Source organism: Monomorium pharaonis, chromosome 2 (assembly GCF_013373865.1).
Source record: "Monomorium pharaonis isolate MP-MQ-018 chromosome 2, ASM1337386v2, whole genome shotgun sequence".
Lineage (NCBI taxonomy): Eukaryota > Metazoa > Arthropoda > Insecta > Hymenoptera > Formicidae > Monomorium > Monomorium pharaonis.
In genome coordinates, this window is record NC_050468.1 from 7730708 (window position 1) to 7749531 (window position 18824).

The window sequence follows — 18824 nt, forward strand, 5'->3', positions numbered from 1 at the left end:
CTAAAAAAATAAATGTTACTTTCGATTAGCTTACTTTCACAAATATGACGTTTCAATTTGTTGAAGCTGCAGCTGTATTATTCTCGTTGCTTTAGCTTGAGATTTTCTCTACAGTATTATAATCGATATTGTACACACAGAAAATTACACGGCTTAGTGCCAACAGTAGAGATAGAGAACTATCAATGCACTATCGATTATTATTGATAGTTTTAATTATGTGGACATTATAAATATCTATTAGATACGCTACAGATGTCTAATAAGTATCAACATGAATATCCAGTAGACATTCATGAGATGGATATTATCTAATGGATATTATCTTGGATATTAAAAGTAGAGAACTATCGATACTATCGATTGTTATGATAGTTTTAATTATCGCAAATTAACGATAGTATTTTTACAACCATTGATTATTATGATTGTTTCAATTATCAGAAATTATCGATAAAATTTTTACAACTATCGATAGTTTTTGATAGTTTGTCTTATTTTTTATCGCATTATAAATACGAGTTTTAATACGAGTTTTACAACCGCTCACTGAACGTTAAGTAGAGCACAAAATGTAATTGGGTCTATATTTAGATCCAACCATCTTATTACTATTCAAACCACTGAAATGAAGGAAGACTGGAAAAGGTAATGTTAACTGGAAAAGGTAATGCTTGTGTACGGAAAATGAGGTAAAGGTAGATAGAATTTGAAAGCAATCTATATATCTCGCTCTTTCTGTCACTGTGTATACGGAAAACGCTATAATACAAGCAAAGGAAAAAGTTAGTCAAAGCTTTAGTTAGCTTGTTTAGTAACACAAAATGTTATCGTAAATGAGTACTTTTAAGCGTTAGTGTATGACGAAAACAAATTGCTCCCAAAACCGTTTTTTTCTATTATATCATATCGCTTTATTAAGCAGGCCAATGCCTCTTCCTCCATTTTATTAATTCAGACGCTTAGCGAACTATTGCAATAGTATTTTAATTAAATTTTTTTATAAAACATAATTAAATTATAAATTTTTATTTTAGTTATTCACGTCTTTGAAAACGTTCTTTTCAATTTTATTAATTTTTTTAAGTTTATAAATTTGTCGTTTTTGTATTTTTATTTTTATTTAAACAATTTTTTAAACACGTTACAATATAAAATATGTTTTATAAATATATACTTTTTATTATCGAAAAATAATCTGTAATTATCAATAATTAGACATCAAACGATTGATATAGTGTTTCGTTTCTAGTCAATAGACATGAGGTTGATCATGACTTGCACTAAAATATTGATAATTTTTTGTAAGCAATTTATACACTGAGAAAAAAATGTTGTTAATTTAATTAAATTGTTCCACTTGATTAAATTTCTTTAGTTTAAGTATTTATGCATTTAACATAAAATACTTGAGCTTCAATTTAACTATTTATATATTTGACTGAAATACATAAATAATTGAATTGAAGAAATTTAATAAAGTTGAAAAATTTAATCAAATTAAAACAACTTTTTTTTCTCAATGTATATATATATATATTTATAATATTTTTAACAACGAATCTTGTAGCTTTTTTAACTTTTGCGCAATTAAACATTAGTTTTTACAATCTTGTAAATTAAGATACAAATATTTTTTTATTTTTTAAACAAATTAATATAAATTTAATTAATTTCTTTGAATAATTGCTACAAAGTCGTTTAATGTCGTAAAAAGAGCAAATATCTAATATTTGGACAATTCCTTTTTTTCTTCAATTGTAGACATATTAGTTTGATATTATTTTTCTGATTAAATTATAATATAAAATTCACATTTTATTTAATAATTGTATATTATTTAATTAAAATGTGATATATACCTTAGAAAATGAACCATTTTTTAAGTTGTGTATACACTAAGAAATTTCTGTGTATTATTTTGACTTGTAAAATGCACTATTAAAGTGCTCATAAATTAAGTATGAAAAATGTTGCAATTACACTTTTGCATCTCTTGCGACCAACACCCATGTCGCTGCGTTATCTCTCTTAATTTCTTGAGATGTATGACAAACGATTGCATATTAATACGCTCGGAGACCTTGCCGATCTCCATTCACCGCGAGTATTTCGATTCGCACGATTCCGTGTGATATCACCGGAAATCTCTTTTTCTCATGCAGACGACCAATTAGTCGTACGTGCCTTCACGATTGAGTCACGATTACTCGCGAGGATTCGCGTCGACGACGACGACGACGACGACGATGACTACTCGAGCGAGCGACTATACTTCGCTGCGCGTATAACGTATGCGTTGTACGCGCTGAACGATGCAATTGTGCAATCGGCGGTGTCGAGCAACGCACGTAGCATCCGGTGAGTAATCTTAGACAGTACGTATAACCACGCGACGCAACCGCAATGGACTGTCGAGAGGGAAATATACACACAGGGAAAAGGATTATAATATTTTCTTCTTGATAATCTGGTCACCCAGCTCGCATAACTCGATTCGCGTTTCTACATTGTACAGTTTGTCGAGCTTGTCCTCTTTGAACGAGCCGAAGAATGACGCGCGATTTTCCGCATCTTGCGCCACTTTGCGATCCTTGGTCCCAGAACCCTTTGATCCTTTGTATTTTGTCGGGCCGTTGGACGGATTGCGTAATTTTTCCAAGCGAAATTCGATGCAGCAGGGACAACACCGGGAACACGGTATACATCATCATTATCGACATCTATACACCGGCAATTTGCCGGGTAAATTATTATTTTGGCGTAAATGCTAATGTCGTATTGATGTAGTGAGGTACTCAGTTGTATCGCGTGAGATCCTTGCGCGACGCAAAAATTCATGCAGCGCGAGGTCGCGGCTCACGCACGCGTATAGCTGATAATTTGTGGCTCGCCTGCAGCAACGCGGCTTCCTCGGGTTCTTTCAAGGATGGTATCGCGCGCGAACACATTTCTCGCGCAACTCGTTACCTGCCCTCATTCGTACGGTCAGCTCGGAGTAACGGGCGGAAAAAGTGCGCGAATAAAAAAGAAAGAAACAAGAAACGCCGTCGTTAAGTAATTCCCACGATTATTAACGGCGACTCACGCCGATATTCTCGTTCCGTTTGCACGACAAACAAACAGCAGAGCAAGAATTCAAGCTCGGAAGTAATTTTAAAAAACTTTTCCCCTGAAAAGTTGCTTCTTTTCGTTCCTTCTTGGGGGTCTCCTCTCGCAGTTCAACGTACAGCCCGTCGGAGCTTCGACGAAAAGAAATCGCGCTTTTATATATGCATCGCGCGAATACTCATACGCAATAGTTTCGAGTGACCAGTTACGTCGACGGTCACGTACCTCGATTATAGGAAATCACGACGGATAATAATATTCGCACGCGCACACGTGAATTGCGCGAGTTAACCGCTTCGCATTTTTTTTTATAGCCGGGAACGATATCATTCCGTTATGAGCGCGATTTAATGTATTTCAAACGCATTGCGTGTTAATACCTTGCCTTAAGCTATTACATCGAGATGAAATACAACTCGTAATTGCTATACAGATACATACGCGCAGTGGGATACTTTATAATTGTAAATATTATAAGCGAATGGAATCCTTGATATAGAGAAGATTCCTTCCTCGAAGATATTTTCTTTGATGCTTCCTAAATGCTTCGTAAATAAAGAATATTTTCTTCATGACGAACCTGTTCTCCGGCGCATCTGTTATTAAAATTTAGATCCCCTTGGCCGTCTCACAATCAGCAACATTGATTGCATACTCTTAAATGAGTCACACTGCGACAGCGCAGATAAAACACGTATATATATATATATATATATATATATGTATGTATAGTCGCGTAGCTCGTGGTGTTTGATCCGAAAGACAATTGCGGCAGCATAACATTGAAATTCCTAATACGCATAGCTGACTCGCGTACGCCGCATACCTAGCGTCGACAAATAGCAACAAAAGTATTGAGTAAAACGGGATTGCACGCGGGCATGCCGACGCGAATATTTCAAGCGTTCGTGACATAGCACGCCGATATATCTGAAACGCGGATGTAAATCTTAGCGATATTTAGGCGCGTTTTTCAACTACTCCTTTATTGATTACGCATACGCATCGCCGTGCGCTATTAATTTGACAGATAATCCAATAAGATTCTCACAATTAATATTTACATGAATGTTGTTAATGTACCGGTTTTGCAAATCTCTACCGGTGGAGCATCGTTCATTAGCGCACACATAATAGCCGCGGGAGAGAATTGTGCGGCCACGAGAGATAGCAGTGGTACCATAGATATTTCTGTGAGTTGGAAGAAACTTTCAGTAGCGAGCTTAATCTCACTTCGTATACGTGTCAACCGTTGCACGATAAGACACGAAAGCTTACGATAGACGACCGTACGATTGTTTAGAGATTGATACGTGCGCGCGAGATGCAGCTGCATGCAGCATGCACACGAGACCATCGCACATGTCACGAGTTATGTGCAAACTGACACACTTTTTTCAACTAACAATCGGCACTGCCATGTTTGCGACCTTTGTCAGACCAAAGATTTTATGGATTATTTATTGCGCGTTTTTCGACGAATAAAATAAAATTCATATTTTATTTTATATTTAACAAAGATAAATGAATTGAGGAAATGTACGCGTCCATTTTCAACATATTTGTCCGTCATTTTATCCTCATATATATTTACCACAATTTTAAGGTATTTTTAGCTGTACTGAAATATTCTGTCGCATATACATGATTATATTACGTTAACTTTAATTTTAATTTTTGTTGAAACTCGATGAATTCGATATTTTATTTAAAACGTCAACAAAAGAATCTCTCTATTTAACCATTTTCTCATGTAGTTACGATGCGCAACGCGTCTTAGAAGGCGATATGTAAGAGGCAAGGATGCAAAAAGAGGTTGAAGCTGTTACGGAGCACGATTGTGTACATGCATACAATCGCTCTGTAACGATAACGACCCTCTCATGGCGATATGCAAGCGGTTATCATTAAGTCCAACGGTCTTAAAGAACAGAAAATGTTTTCTTGCCGTGCGAGCGATGTTGTTCGCAATTACGACTGTGCGTCTTTTCGACGGATCGAAAGGAATTCGCTTATGTAATCGTCGACGAAAAATTATTATGCTTGTGTGTCCCGTGAATTATCAGGTATGCGATCCAGGGACAAACGTCGATTGCCGCTAAGGAATGCAAGATTATAAGATGCGTACAGTCTACGGTAAGATTTTTTAATAAGATCGAAAAAATTATATGAATTAATTACAGATAAAAAATTATTGTCTTAACACAGAAGCGGTTATTATTAACTGCTTCTATTTTTTTAAACTAAGATCCTATTTTTTATGCAAAAGATAAAATTTTAAATTTTTCTTGCTTTTCGTTACACACACAATTATTTCCTTTATTCTAATTAAATATTTGATTTTTTTGTCATTTTTTTTCATAATCATTTACTCGTTTGATTTTTTTAGTAAAGTAAAATGTATTAATACTTTTACTAGTGTTAATTGCTCAAGTTATATATTTCGTTGCCAAGAAATAATTTGGAAATAATTATATGAAACCGTAAGCGGAGAACTGTAACGGTTTTTGAAAGCCATTTAGATCTTACTTACGCATGTGTGCACATGCATAAACTAATAATTTCGTAACTGTAGTAGAAAATACACATTAATACTCACGTTATGTTTTGAATATAATATCGCTTTGAGCGGTGAGAGATCCGTTATATAACAAACACGTGTTGTAGTAAAGCTGATTCATACTTTATAGGTACGCATTTGCTGAATGACCTACTGGTGTAGTGCATGCTAAAAATACCTCGCGTATATCTTATATCGTACGATGTATAGTGCGTGATGACGAATTTCCTAAGTTTTTTAAGGGGTTATACGGTGATGTCATTGGTTTCACGATTCATTCGTCGCCTTACCGTCTTAAATGATCTCTCCTAAAAACTAGTATTGCGCAATTTCAACGATCCTTTTAATTGCGTGATTTAAATCTTTAATGCGATACGTGTTTACTGTCAACATTGGAAGTGAATCAAATATTAGTGGATATTTTCGGATGATTTCAATTACACGGCATGGTGCAGGACATATAATTTTCGGTAATCTCGTTTTATTGACAGTGCCTCGTATAATCTTTCTTGATGATACCTTACACATTCTTATATTCTCAGAAATAATCTGGATGAATGGATATTAGTTCCGAGACGAAATGAATGTCTTTATATAACGCCCCGAGTCATTCTGTTCATAAAAATACTCTTGTAATGGCTATTGCAGCGATGATTCATAACTCGCACAATATCGACAATATGATCGACATTAATATTTCCGGTATGAGTAAGATGAATCAATCTGCTCGTCATTTCACAAAAGAGATCGCTAAAATGTTAATCATTTTTATCATTAATTAATATGAAACGTTCCATTTGTGTTACATGATTGCTACATGATTCGTATCATTTCTATGCATGTAATTGCATATTTCAAAATAATTTCAATTTTAGAGCTATAATTGTTATAATTGGAATTAGCAAGGTAAATGAATGGCATGTGATTGTTTACATGGATGCATGTTATTAACTACTAACATGTAATCAACAACGCTTCGAAATGATCATAGTTCTAAGGCATAATTATTGACATTACATATAATTTGTAATTATTCAACATCGCAAAAAAAAGAATTATCTAATATGAGTAAGTCATCATTTTTTTATTCTTGTGGATTTTCGTATTTGTGTGATATTTTTATTTTATTATATTATGCTGTTCCGAAAAAAAAGAAACAATATTTATTATTTTTATTAATAATTATTTCAATGCAATTAGCCATCGAAAATTTTATAATCTTGCATTCGCAGTGAAGCAAACTAAATTGTTCCATGATTTTAAAATAAAAGACGCGTATCTAATAATTATAAAAAATTTAATTACTTCTTCTCACGTTCTTATTTTAATCAAGGATAAATCTTAGCGGAAACAAGCGTGATGGACATTCTTATGCGATAGACCATAAGGATAATATGTGAAACAAGCGAGACGAGAGAGAGAGAGAGAGAGAATTACATCTGCATAATTATAACTATTTAAACTAGAATATATTCAAATAGATTAGAAAAGTTTATGTAAATAGAATAAAGCGTTGAGAACAGCTTTGCCAGTAATGGAGGTAACTTCCAGGTTATATGAAAGTTCTCTTCACCATCCTCAGTAGCAACGTCCGCATTGAAAATGCCAATTTCACAAATTGTCTCGTGTCGTGTCTGACATACATAAACATCCGTAGTCGCGTATCAGTAACGCTATACGTTTCCATCTGGTCTCATTGGATTTGTCGCGCGTCGATGCAGCCCCGGGTACACTCTACTAGTTATTATACCGTTCCTCCCAGGTGGAGCTCTTTTACGATCTTCGGGATACGACATCGGTAGTCGGCCGATGGAACAAATGCAATCAAGACTAGGCAACCATTCGGAGACGTGACTTTGGCGCGTTTCGAACGGCGTCGACACTCGTCGGCACTACGTGTCGGATGATGGTGATGCCGACGCCGTCGCCGTCGCCATCGCCGTCGCCGTCGCCGCCACCGCGGGGAAATAAATTCGCGGGACGGACATCGTCGTCTTCCTCCATCATCAATTCCATTTCGTGCGCGCGCCCAATGCCCGCAGTTCCAATCAGGCAAACGCACGTCGTTCATCCGTCGAACGCGTATCCGCGTTTATCGTCGGGACAACTCGGTCACGTCGAGGGAAAACCAATTTGCAAATAGGTCCGTTAGGATATGCGTAGGGTTAACCGGCGTCGGATCGGATTCGCGTCCGTCGTGACACGCGGAACCCTATCGCGCAATATAACAGTATCCGGATGAGAATCCGCCCGTCGTTCACGTTGAAGTACTAATTAGCCGTCCGTACGTCGCACCCTTTTCGTGCTCGCGACTACGATGACGCATGAGTTATCGATCGATCGCGATCGTGGAACGTCGGAACATTAATGAATAAATAATATCAGTGACTTTTAAAAACAAGTCGATACAACTATCGTAAGTTTAATTTTTTATACTACATGAAATTATATTATATAAAAAATTTGATAACGTGAATAGAGGGTATTATATTATTACTTGTAATATCTAATTTTTTTCTTTTACGTGAAATTTATAAATCTAAGGATTTATTCTAATACTTAATAAATGTATATCTTTTTATAAATACTCTTTTAAATTAAAATTCAATTTACTTGTAAATTTAATTACTGTCTAATTACTGAAACAAATATAAGTAATTAAATAAATAAGGAATTCTATTAGCACGCAAATATGTGAGTTAAATCTAATCAAATAAGCTAGGCATTTGCGGCAATTAAAACCGCACAAATAAATGCTTTTTTCATTTAATTATGAAAAGGTGAAATAATAAAAGTATCCTTTGGTTTACTAACATTTTAATTTATTAAAAGATTACGACCGAAAAATTATTTATAATTGCTGAAATGCATGATGGTAGTCAAGCAAATCTACTCTTATGTAGTTTTGTGAACTTTGAGATAATTACAATTTTTAAAAGCTATTTTTGGTATTGTAATGTATTTGATCGGATCGGTATTTTAAAAATTTATACGTCTTATATGCGTATATTTTTTACGTGATTTAACTGACGAAGCAACGTTTCTTATCGTAATTTTGTAATTGGCGATAAAACGTTGAGATGTATTTGCAATGCGCGTGCGATAAATTAGACGCATTGGAATACTAATGAGTTTGCGAAAGACTCATACTCGTCAGAAAGAAATTAACACGTTTTATCCCAGCCCGGTTTGTCCATAGATGGTTTCTTTCGCTGTCTTCTGCTTTCCACATACATCTCTCCTTGCTATTAACCAACACCCCTTAATTGCACGACTCGACACACTTCTTACAAATTGCACAACATGCACAATACTACGGCCGCAGTTTGCATTTACGTAACTGCAGTTTCATTCATGCCTCTTGACCTGGGTATGAATGCAGAAAGATATGTCCTGCAAATCGATGTAACCGTGACAGCTACGTGAAGAATTCTCTTAAGGGGATCCTAAAGTCTATTTTAGGTCTATTTTACCGACATTTTTTAATAAACTAATTTGTTAAATAGCTTTATATAATTATGTAAAATATAGAATTAAATTACACACAAAAATCTAGAGAAAAACGATGGAGTTTATATCAAAAATTTTTTAAATATTTCTTGTACAGTAGAACTTATATATAGTCACTTGATGACAATATCACACTTCGTGAAAATCTCATAACATTTACAGGGGATCATTTAGACCCCAACATTGATTGTTTTAACTTGAAAAAAAATACTGGATAATCTTTGAACATCCTTTGTTAAGATGTAATTGGTTTTTGTTATTAAACTTGATGTGTCAAGTATGAAAATTTGAAGCAAAAAATCGGAAAAAAGACTTTTTACTAAAAAGTTCTTAATAACTTTTCCAATTTTTGATAGTTTAAGCTAAAAATTTAATGAGATATTTTTCAGATGTTATATTTTGAGGACAAAAGTAATTGCGCCCGTTTCAAATAAGATATTTTTTTTTTTTAGAATTAAAGTGATGAATTTTGGGATAAAAATATGAATAAATTTACATATTTATTTATGAAAAAAAATATTTTTATTGATATTTGTTTGTATAAAAGTGTTCAAGATTGTTAATTTCATGTTATGGCGTGACAAATGCAACTTTTGTGTTGCTTAGTACTTTAAATTGAAGCTAAACTTTTTTTTATAATTGCAAATCCAAACACAGAATAATAAAAAGAGCAGTCTAAAACAATTTTTATTCACGATATAAAGTCCATTTTGTAAACTTAAAGTAAACTCGGGTAAGATGGTCATAGTTTTTTAAAATACAAAAAACATACTTTTATTTTTATTATTTTTTAATAGCGTTATACAATTTAACTTTTATGTACTTAACATTTATAAAATAATAATAAACTTGTAATTTTATATATTTAGTTTTATTTCCACATATTATCACATATTTAATTTAATTTTTAAACATTTTTAATATTAAATGTTCACACATGTTTAAAATCAATTTAATTTACTGTCACTACTAAACAAACATATATGATATATCAAATTTAAAATATTAGGTGTACAACTTAATTCTTGTTTTTTTTTTTTTATATAAAATGTGTACATAAATACCCCGAAAAGTCATGGGCTCTCTTGCCCAAATTGTGAAAGTAAGATAATTATAGTATTTATTTAAAATATAGAAAAGGAAGTAAAAAATATAATTACATATTACAATTTACATACTTTCGTTATGTGGGTAGCGTTTATTGCGATAGCAACTGTAATTTATTCAACATTGTTGCAATTTCTAATGAACACGTGAAAAACTTTGCAGGCAATCAAAAGTAAAAACGTGATATGACATCCACAATATCGTTATTTCGAATAATATACGCATATAAGCTACCGTACACTGAGAAAAAAAAATTGCTAGATACAAATAAATATTTCTTTGAATAGTGCTAATAACATATTTTATAGAAAATCAATAATATTTATTTCAAACAAGTAATATTTTCTAAATTATAGAAAACTAGTATTTGTTTTAAATAAATATTATTGATTTTCTATAAAATATGTTATTAGCACTATTCAAAGAAATATTTATTTGAATCTAGTTTTTTTTTCTCAGTGTAAATATCTTTGAAAATAATTACGAGAACACATTATTTAGCAATTATTGGAGAAATTATAGCCATTGGCCATCATACCCTAACTTACCCTAATACGTGCACTTTAATACTGGAAAAGGATTTCCAAGTCTCTAAAAGAAATACATACGAAATCTTGTTAATGATGTGCGCGAATGACTTTACAATGCTCTGCATTATCGATCCCGATCAAGTTTGACGAGCACTTTAGCATCCCTTTAAGGTGGAATCACGCTGTGTCTGATGTACGAATAGACGAACGAACAAATGAACGAACGAAGGGAATTCGGTTAGTATGTATCGAGGAACGAACAAGCGAATGGGTTCAATTTGGTGCTCACATTAGTCGAGTTTCCTTCGTTCGCCGTTTGTTCGGCGGAATGGTATAGGTATAGGTTTACTTTCGCATTTTAACCGTAGAGTTAGTTTTTATTACTCTCGAGCGATATCGCTTTTCGTTTTCAGTTCCTTTATCCGCACGAGTAAAATCACTCGTCCCTTTCGTGCCACATGGATTTCTACACAAATGCGGAAACGCGGTTTCCTCCTCTGGTCAAAGCGATATCGCGATGCGTGTTGACATCTGCATCCGCCTTTGCATACCGCGTGTTTAAATACATCGTATGACGTAAACATCCACCAGAACTAAATATGAATCGGACGAACCGTTCTCTTTTACCATAATATCTCTCTTTTGATGTATATTATATTTCATATATATTACTATATTTAAAGAAAATTTAACAAGATTTAAACAAAATTATTATTTGAATATTTTCTAAAACTTGTAATTGTGTTGTAAAATTCTAATGGTTGAATTTGTATAACAAATTCTATACCACTTAATTTTTAGCTATCAATATTTGATTTTACAAATATACATTTTTATATTACATTTTATTCTAATATCGTCGCATGAATCTTTTGTGCATCTAAATTGCTAATTTCACATTTTAATTTCTTTTTGTTCTGTAAATTTTTGTAGGAACTTTAATATTTTATATGAAAAACAACTCTTTTCTATTCTGTAATATTTTCTCAATAACGCGCAGTGAAACATTGCAAACGTATGGCAAATAACAAACAGGTTAATATTTTTGTTTTGAAATATTCTTCGTAATCTTATGCGCAAAAAAGGATAACGGATTGATCGATTTGTGCAGATCGAGCAGCGACGTACGTTCGCTCGGATTGCCTCGGTTTCCTCCAGGATGACATAACCGTTGCGAATCAATTACGCTGGGAGCTCGGTGAAATCGCTCCTGGCGTAATACGGTTCAAATCGACTGTGGACATTCGCCGTTCTGACGTGAAGGCGCCAAAAGCCGATCGTATAATGCGTACATACACAAGCGAATCGATTCAATGCATACAAGCCCATTGTGCACACACGCACCATGCACCCGCGTGATATCCTTGAGCCAAGCGGGACCCGGGTATAGTCACCAAATATTTACCGGCATATTTCGGAGATCGTTAATATTGGCTCTTGCATGCCCCCGTATTGATCCCGCGTGAATTATGTAACCTGAAGGCCGTATCACTTGATGGAATTATCGGCAGTCAGAACGAACTGGCGTTATCCCCAAAACTGGGTCTCGGAAAGAAACGATCGACTGGGTCGAATATCAGATTAGGTTGCGCACGAGGCCTACCAATGAACTGCGCTATTTACCGTCTATATGCAAATGTTTATTTACGTTTTCGCGCACTATCTCTGAGCGTTTAATTTACAATCGGCGACATTTCCTTAATTGCCGATGTGGTAATGACGCGATGTAATTAGATCTTTAATAATACACATGATATTGAGGATGGTAAATATTTAGAGACAGGAGGCGGTGTGTGTGCGCGCAGTGGAAATGGTACAAGCTCACAGCGTGCGATAACGATCGAGCGGAGAGACGCATTTTTAGATGGGATTGCGGATTTGAATATTTAAGTAAAGTTAATTAAATACGTTGAAATTGCTTCATTAAACGGGAGTAATCTACGATATAATAATCCGCTCCTCTTAAGGGGGTAGGAGAGCGCGAAAACTTTCTGTCACTGCCAAGTCGCTCGTCGGGATTCATCTTGAGAATATCTCCGACGTCTCGGCCCTCTCAGAATTTAATAACGTTCCCTCGGAAAGTTCTTTAATCGCGCACGCGCGGCATTGAAACGGCGCGATTAGCAATTACGAAGAGATTTTTCTCTCTGTCACGTTTCTCAGCTCCCATGTACTCATTTTTAGTTCCATCTGAGTAAATTCGTTTCGTTTGCGCGAATTCTTTGTTTCCAAGTCTTCTTTTTGCCGCTGCTATTCACAATGATGCCGTAATGAAAGTTTATTTCCTCCTTTTATACATGCTACCTCGAGGTTCGCCATTCGTAATTCAGCGTATCAGAAGACATAAATATATCTAGCGCTAGAATGTTTAAACGCAATTTTTTGCACAGGAATGAAAAAGTTGAGAATCCGTGTTCGCACCTGCAAAGAGCGCTGTTTCTCGTCGGGCTGAGGATGCACATACACGGTCCGGCCACCCAGTTAAGCCGCGGAGTGTTTTTAATTAGGAGCACTATGCTAATTGCCCGGAGGACATTAACGGGACCGTGCAGACGGTTAACGTGCTACTACGCGCTCGTACCGATCTCACTACAGTCTTGTAACCAACGCGAAATGAGGAAGCGCGGGACGTGCAGGGTGGAAAAGGGGATGGAACAAGAAGACGAAACGAGAAACCCGGCATGGCGAACGCAAGGAAACGAGCCCGTGCTTGACGTTGTTTTATCAATGTTAAACCAACATTTATTATTGTGTACATTAGAAACTTCACAGACAAAAACACAGAGAAATATGTGAAAATAAGTAGGGAAAACAGTATGAAAGACATTGATACGGTATCCAGATTGTAACACGATTACAGTTTTGTTTTTTGCAATTTGTGATTAGCACGATACACTCAAATATCTGTTTCAATCTGAAAATAATCGAAGCATAATTTTAACACCGTGAATTTGAAAATCTCTTCCCGAGTTTCTGGTGGATCTTACCATCCGCGAGTTTTCTTAGAGAATAAGAGACATACACAAAATATTTTACAATCTTCCGCTGTGGCCGGCCAAGATAATTCATTAATGAGTAATCGCGTTGTGCTGTTAAGAGAGCACACTTGATATATGCGGCTGATTGCAAATTTATGTAAATGTAATTAAACAAATGTCGCAATCACGGGGTATAAAGGTCGACGTAAAGCGTCGGCATAAATTACGCGGTGGAGGCGCAAAAGTAAAGAAAAAGATGAATTAATGCGGTATGTTAAGTTTGCGCCATGCCGAACAACGAGCACGCGAGTATATGTGGGCAAATGTGTGTGGTACACTTCACGGGGCAGTAACTAACTCGTGACATTTATTTCAGTGGCTGTACAGTAACTTTATCCGTCTTTTTACTGTTCCCGTTCCGCCTCGCTCTTTTCCGTATTCTCCCCCAGGAGTGGGCTCTCATTTTTCGTCGCGCATGGCGCGGCATAAATATTGACAAAAATATGTTCTGTCTCCCCCGAGCATATTTAATTACGTGATAAACACTCGCTAGTGGTCACTTTCTTTGCAGAACATTTGCACTGTTGACTCATCCGGTATATGAAAATATTAAGCTTTAATGTAATTGCTGCAAACACCGCGTTTACGGTGTACTTGCCTCAATGTAATCTGTCCCTGCTATTTAATTTTGAAAATTAAATACTTGTGACACTTGCGACGTTATAATAAAAGCAAAATTCATACACGATAGACACACTTGTACACGCGAAAACTTTTTATATAATGTAATACACGTATTATTACATTTTATATAATGTGTGCAGCATGAATGAATGAATATAGATTCCAAAGTCGTTACAGCTTTAATTAAAAATTATTTTCACAAACGATATTAGTGAAAATAATTAAGCTAATAAGTTTCATCATATCGACATTGTACGAAAGTGCAAAACAACATTTATCACAACTTACCTATTGTGGAAGTTTTTTATGAGGAAATGATTAAGAAAAACTTGTGTGTGTATGTGTGTTGTGTCACATTCACACATCTCATCTTTCAAAATCTGCACTATAAATAAGAATCTGCACCAGATTCTTTCAATCTACTCTATTGTACATTTTTTATAAAAATTATTTCAGTCTTTATGGCTTATATAATTTATCTCGATTTCATTTTATTTTGGACAATCAATGAAAATCATTATTCATTATAAAAAAATTAGTGTTATGCGTAGATGATATAAAGGGAATGCTGTTCTATCTGACGGTATTTTCTCGTCAAGTTCGTTAGTAATCGTTTGCATCCTCTCCCGTCCGTCCGGTTCGCATTTCGACAGCCTACATATCCTGCATTCCGACATTTTTTTATAATTATGGATTTGCGAGTTTTATAACTCGATTAATACCGTTCGTTAAGGATCGTGTCGTGCGGAAAGCGGCGGAAACTGCGTAATGCGGGTAATCGAGTTGGCCCGATGAACGACGGCCACCGAAGTAACTGCACTCATCGGCATTCGCTAATGGCACTCAATCAGCGCGCATTAAGTATGCGCCGTCACGGAGCGCGCCTTGATTATTTCCCGCCGATTTGCACGCACCTACCTAGGGAACACCACGGGTGCAGTTAGATAGGTGGATATACCCTGCACTTTGTCGCGGAGACAGTGCACGCGCATGTTAATTAATTGCGAACGAATGCACGCGCGAGGACGCGCGTTCGCCGAGTTGTCGCGTGCAGCAGCGGCGCATTGTGCCGGTGGATCTGGTTTCTCCGTAATGAGATGAATCATGGGAACTACGCGTACTCGCGCGCGTATATTTCCACGTAGATATGTAGGATACGTACGTAACTTCGTAATACCCGAAACTGGACAGAATCGCGCGAGTTGGTGGCAGCGGCGGCGGCGACGGTGATGGCAACAGCAGCAGCAGCAGCAGCAGCTTCTGGCGCGGCGCGAATTGTTTCCACAGAACGATTCGACGCGGAAACTCTCCTTTCGCTCCGTAACTTCGTCTCGTTAATTAACGTAATCCGAATCGCTCAAGGCAAGCAGCCATTTCGCGATACGTGAAGATTGGTATCGCGCTACGAGGAGGCAAAGAACATGGTACTCCGAATCTAAGGCCTTTAATTACGTAATTCAACGGCACGTCGACGCATTTGTCAAGTGACGCGTAATGATATACGTTAAAAGTTTATATTATAAAGTCCTTTCAATTAATCACTAATTAATTATATGGTGTTGAACACTTGGCAACCACCACTATCTGAATGCAAATTAAAATTGGCTTTAATCTATTTTTATCTACGTGTATAAATACAAAACAAGAATAAATCATTAACGTTTATTTCTATAAATGTAGATTAACTTGATTTAATCTCGATTTAATTAACTTTTTATTTGTTCTAATTCTTAGAACTAGAAAAAAAATTAAATCAATTTTTAAGTTAGTTAACGTTGATAAAAAAAGCCAAATCAACGATTCTCTCTAAAGTTCATAACATATTTGCCGTTTGAATAATTCAAATTATTTGATATTCGATTTTGAGATTTTAATTGTCCGAACTGTTCGATCACTTTTTCGACCACTAGATCAATTATGGATAATGATGGAATTATATTTTAATCATATATCGTTTGTTGCCTGTTGTCTGCATAATAGTTACCCTTGATTTTTGCGTAATAAGAATGCAAATAATTTATTTTTTTTACAATCTTGAAATGACGGGCGCACTCAACAAAAATAAAGCTGTGTCGTCGTTGCCTTCTGCGATGATGTGAAGAACTGCTTACAATTTCTGGATACGATCGAGGATTTCCATCATTTGTTGGAACTCGGCCTGACCGCGAGCTCGAAAGTTTATAAATCTTTATTATTTTTGCGGACAATAACACGGTTCAAACTCACCAGCAGGGAGGAAGGTAATGCTACTGTGTATTGTCGACATTAAAGATATAAATCCAATGTCCTGCGCAGATGACAGGGCGATCCTGGCGGGATAATCCCGTAATCAGACGACGCGAATAAACTTAAGAGTACTTCTAAACAGGCCGTTAACAACACTCGACAAAACTCCGACAATAATATTGGACATATCTTGCAAATAACTTACGTTTTCTATGCAAAATTTTCTTAATCCTTTGGCGCATTGTTCACGTATTTTTAAAGTAAAATAAATATTTTATCACAATCTCGTAAATTTAAAATAAATTTTAATTTTTATACTAATCTATTGTATCTTTTACATAATTTTCTTTCGCTTTGTTCACATAAATAGACTAGAATTATATATATATATACATTTTTTTAAAGAGATTTCCTGTCATAATATGATATAATATTTGTAATATGTAATATAATATATGTAATATAAAATATAGAAAATCAAATTAGCATCGTGCTAATTTTAAGGTTAAAACTAAAAACAAGCATTTCGAGGAAAGATCTTCGACACGACGGTATTTTCACAGAATCCTCAAGGGAATATCGAGGTCTTCTCGTTCAATCGAATTAAGTTAATTAAGGAAAGAGTAAGACGAGTAACGCGGTTAATACGAGGAGCCTCTCTCCTTTGCATTCATCTCGAGCAAGTAACATGCTCCGAGTTAGGTAACACGTTCCTCCACTTTCCTAGTATCTCGCTTGTCGGCATCGTTCTCTTTATTGCAACGGCGCTTTTGCGAAGCGACTGCGCGCGCTTCATTATATCGACGCAGAATGATAGCGGAATAATAACGTAAAGAGTATAACGCGCGCGGATTTCCGAGCCGCGAAGCCCGACGTGACGGCCCCCGGGGAAAACGCAGAGACCGATAATTGCTTTAATTCACGCAAATATGCGAACCGTGCATGGCTGCGTCGTCAGCTGACTGCAGGCAAACGGATGCGCGTGTATGGGCGATATTAACTGCATTCTTTTTGGGGGCTTATAATGTCTCTTTCAAATCGACGCGGGACATTTTTGCATCACGAATTTAAAACCGACACTAACGTTCTATTATTAATTTTTGCCCACTGTGGTTAACGAGTTTAGCTACCACAAACGACTCGATGAAAATGCAACTATATTGGTTCTTTAATTTTTCCTCCTATCTATTGTCTTTCGCGTTGAGCTCTTTTTACTGAAAAAAAAAAACATAACTTTGTAACAATTTAAAAGTTATAACTAACTGGTAAACAAATTTTTTCACTGATTGAAATTGATTTTTTGTGAATTGTTAAATGCTTGGATAACTTGCTTGCGATTCTTTTGGTTTTGGGAATATAATAAATTATCTATATTGACATTAAATTTTTAACAATTGCACTATTACATATTGCATTTATGCTTACTTTTTAATGTGTTATTGTACATAAATGTACATGTAAATATTCAGATATATTATTTCTACATCGGCACCGTTAATGTCCCCAGCAGTAACTTTTAACGTGAACGTGAAGAAGCAACATATTTTACTTACTTTTACTAATTTTATATTTTATTTATTGTTCTTCGATTCTTAATCAAACTAATGTTATCTTGATTTCTCGAGTTAAAATGCTCAGCACGCCAAACGCGACAATCCGGCTTTTCTTGATTTTCCATGAATGGAGCGAGACGGTGAGGCAGACCGCCGTGGCACTTGTGATGCTTATTTCCCAGCCACTCTCGCGAACCGTCTCTCCCGAAGATTCAATCCAAATGCGCAGCCCCGAGATTCTTCTCGGCTGCTCGTAGGAAATGCCCGCGTTCTACGTGTGCGCGGGCTCGTTTCGGCATGTGCGACCGCAGCCTTCCGGCAGCTGAAGTAGCACCGTACTCTGCATTTTTATGGGCGCATTACATTATCCGCGCTGCCCGCGATGGTAGAGCGAAGTAAGCACAGAAACTGTCCCCAAAAGATACGTACGTGACGCGCGCACACGTCGAGTGCTCAGCATCTTAGGAATCCACCGAAAGCGAGCCGAGGAAGTGCCTCGAATCTCTTATTGGAAATTTTGCCGATAACCGACGCTCCATTAAGGTACCACCGCGAAGAACGTGCT

General features: G+C 35.9%; 1 long non-coding RNA gene across 3 annotated transcripts in view; it reads left to right on the top strand.

Annotated features, from left to right (window-relative positions):
* LOC118644296 overlaps positions 1-18824 on the top strand; it is a 218873-nt gene that overhangs the window by 38995 nt on the left and 161054 nt on the right. The gene's annotated exons all lie outside the window — the stretch shown is intronic.